The sequence below is a fragment of the Salvelinus sp. IW2-2015 genome, unplaced genomic scaffold (genome assembly GCF_002910315.2).
Source record: "Salvelinus sp. IW2-2015 unplaced genomic scaffold, ASM291031v2 Un_scaffold2841, whole genome shotgun sequence".
Classification (NCBI taxonomy): Eukaryota; Metazoa; Chordata; class Actinopteri; order Salmoniformes; family Salmonidae; genus Salvelinus; species Salvelinus sp. IW2-2015.
The window spans coordinates 16,350-20,138 of NW_019944141.1; the positions used below are offsets into that span (position 1 = coordinate 16,350).

The following is a 3,789-nucleotide window of genomic DNA, read 5'->3' on the forward strand; positions in this document are numbered from 1 at the left end:
ACTTTGAAGAATCTAAAATATATTTTGATTGTTTTAACACTTTTTGGTTACTACATGATTCCTATATGTTTATTCATAGTTTTGATTCTTCACTTATTCTAATGTAGAAAATAGTAAAAATAAAGAAAAACCCTTGAATGAGTAAGTTTGTCAACGTTGACTGGTACTGTATATCACACCAACTGACTAGTTCTTCTGATGTTGTTCACACAGGAAACCATGTTGACACATTCTCTACATCCAGAGAGCAACAGCAGGAAGATCACAGAGCTAAGAGGTCTCACCTACTGCCCACATTGTGAGGAGATTTCTTCATTTTTTATCAAAACTAAAAATACACTAAAAATACACACAGGAGAGAATCTGTATTCTTGTACTGACTGTGGGAAGAATTTCACAACATTAAAGGTTCTGATCATTCATCAGAGAGTGCATGAACGATAACACAGGAGAGAAGCCTTACTTCTGCTCTGACTGTGGAAAGAGTTTTCTCTCACTGAGCAACTTAAACGACATGAACGCATACATACAGGAGAGAAGCCTTACATATGCTCTGACTGTGTAAAATGCTTTACAACATCAACTGAGCTAAAAACGTCATCAGAGAAACACACACGGAGAGAAGCCTTACTCCTGCTCTGACTGTGGAAAGAGTTCTCTTCAACTGAGCAACTTAAAAGCACATGTACGTATACATACAGGAGAGAATCCTTACTCCTGTTCTGACTGTGGGAAGAGTTTCTCTCTACTGAGCAACTTAAAATCACATGAACGTATGCATAAAGGAAGAAAGCCTTACTTATGCCTGACTGTGTAAAATGCTTCACAACATCAAACTGAGCTAAATCGTCATCAGAGAACACACACAGGAGAGAAGCCTTACTCCTGCTCTGACTGTGGAAAGAGTTTTTCTCGACAAAGCACCTTAAAAAAACACCAAGGTAAACATAAAGGACCACTGACTGTGGGAAGAGTTTTAACGTTTTAAAACAACAGCTGAGCTAAAAGGTCATCAGAGAACACACATAGGAGAGAAGCCTTACATCTGCTCTGACTGTGCGGCGAGTTTCTCTCTTCTGTGCCACTTAAAATGACTTGAACATGTACACACACGGGAGAAGACATCACTGCACTGACTGTGGGAAGAGATTCTACAGAATGGGGCATTTAAAAAGACACCAATGTATACATAAAGGAGTTCTCTCAGACCAGCTAAGATTAGTCACTCCACTTCATTCTCATGTCATTAATTAATTGGCAATGTTGAATTGGTTCAAATGAAGAAAGTGTAGAACACTATTGTAATCCTATAGTTTCTCACTGTGAGAGAACTGTGCAGAGGAAAGGGAGTGTTATAGAATGTTAGCCTCTTTACTGATCAGTGTGCACCTTGTCAGTTTTGGTGTGTTTTTTTAGCTTCTACTGTAAAGATATTGAGATGACCTTGGATTTGCCCTTAGGGTTGAATATCCTCTGTGAGGCGTCCACTATGGAGTCTGATGGTTGACTGGGTGGTAGTAGTTCCCTCTGCAGTTTCCTGTGGGAAAGAGCTGGTAGACACAACATGTACAGAGTGTACAAAACATGAAGGGACGCCTGCTCTTTCCATGACATAGACTGACCAGGTGAACCCAGATGAAAACTATAATCCTTATTGATGTAGTTTTTATTATGGATTTATTATGCATTCCCATTATCTTTCAGCAGAAAATAAGAGACTGCAGTTGCAGTGGGCTAAGAAATGAAAAGACTGGACGCTGGAGAATTTGAAAAACATTGCCTGGTCTGATGAATCCCTGTTCCTGCTGTTTCATGCTGATGGGAGGACTAGGGTATGGAGGAAACCATGAGTACATCCATCATGCCTCGTGTCAACACTGCAGGCTGGTGGTGATGGTGTGGAGTTTGTTTTCATGCCATACACTGGGCCCCTTGATAAAAGTGGAGCAACGTTTGAATGCCACAGGATATCTAAACATCATTGCCAAGCAGGTGCATCCCTTCATGGCAGCAGTTTATCCATCTGCAAATAGATTTTGTTCAGCAGGATTATGCCACAAGGTTTGTCCAGGAATGGTTCCAAGAACATGACAGTGAATTCAGCTTACTGCAGTGGCCTGCCGAGTCACCAGATCTCAATCCAATTGTTCATCTGTGGGAAGAGATGGAAGGAGCTATTCGGAGTAGAGATCCACTCCCAGCCAACTTGACACAATTTTGGGAAGAATTGGGCCAGAATCCCTGTGGAATGCTCTCAACACCTTGGACAGTCTATGCACTGAAGAATTAAGGCTAATTCTGAGGACAAAGGAGGGGTGCAACTCAATAGGATGGTGTTCCTAATGTTTGTGCACTCAGTGTATATCAGATAAAGGTGGTGTGATGACCAGTTTTTAGCATTGGTTTGGGTGGATTATTTTATATTACTAAACTTTTGTTTAATGATAAACAGTCTATGAATCTACTTGTGTTTATTATAATTGTCTTTTAATACTAGATTTATTATTTTAGTCATTGATGATGAATGTATTTGAATAACTGTGTTGAAGTTAATTGATCTGGTAGCAGGTAGCCTAGCGGTTAAGAGTATTGGGCCAGTAACTGAAAGGTTGCTGGTTTGAATCCCGAGCCGACTAGGTGAAAAGTCTGACGTTGTGCCCTTGAGCAAGGCAATTAACCCTTATTTGTCCTGTAAGTTGCTCTGGATAAGAGCATCTGCTAAGTGACAAGATTGTAATGAAAATAATGTTTGTACGTTAATTTATGTTGGGCAACCACTTTTTTTCTCTTAAATTAAATAAACTGTTTGAAGTGAAATACTGTATATACAATACACAACATTACCACTTTGTTGACCCTGGTCAGAGGGACAGGACCATAGTAAACTAGACTATGTAGCTGCTGTTAGTAGCCTACAGTTTCCATGTAATACAGCATGTCAGATCCCTAATGATTAGGTGTACAGGCTGCTACATTTATGCAAGAGTTTTTGCTTGTGTCCCTTAACTTTTCCTTGTGGTAAAAATGATGTGGGTAAAACAAAGTGTGAATTAAAAGTGTGAATCTCGGAGCATCGTAGCACCATTAGGTGCAGGAAATCCACTTACCCAGTTGCGGCTCACTTTATGGAAGCGAACCACTCGATTTCGTCCCTACGTTAAGGCAGCATCGAACATGTCACCCTCCCTAGGAGAGGGGGTGACACCGACAATTTATTAAAACGAGAGGCTGCCTGGATCTTTCATTTAAAGACCCTTGCTCCCCTCGGTCTCAACGTAGACTTTGATCTGAAGCCATTCTTGTGATTGTTGTGATTTTGCTATTCATTGTAAATGTTTGTAGGCCTATGTAGCCAAATTGTATCTATGATCGTATGCTTTTTGAATGTTATTTTTATATCTGAGAATTAACCAATGATATCGGCACACCCGGCCATGATTACAGACACCTGTGTGTCCTTTGACATTATATAAACTAGTGACCCACAGTGTTTGTCATTATATCCTGATGAAGACAGCTTGTCTGTCGAAACGTTGGATATTAGGTTATTCAATTATTGCTTCTGAGCTTCTAAAGTGTGCGTCTTTCCTTTTTCAAGTGTTCTACTCCGCTAGCCAGCACCTCCACTAAACAGGTGTTCTACTCCGCTAGCCAGCACCTCCACTAAACAGGTGTTCTACTCTGCTAGCCAGCACCTCCACTAAACAGGTGTTCTACTCCGCTAGCCAGCACCTCCACTAAACAGGTGTTAACCATCATCTTTTATAGTGGCACTTCTTAGTTACGCGT

The 3,789-nt window shown here is 40.6% G+C and overlaps 1 long non-coding RNA gene across 1 annotated transcript; it reads left to right on the top strand.

Annotated features, from left to right (window-relative positions):
• Window positions 1–507: 507 nt before the first annotated feature.
• LOC139025553 (uncharacterized) lies at window positions 508–2,817 on the top strand. The gene is made up of 2 exons (XR_011477144.1): window positions 508–561; window positions 975–2,817. It is a non-coding gene; the product is annotated as an uncharacterized lncRNA (long non-coding RNA).
• The last annotated feature ends 972 nt before the right edge of the window (window positions 2,818–3,789 follow it).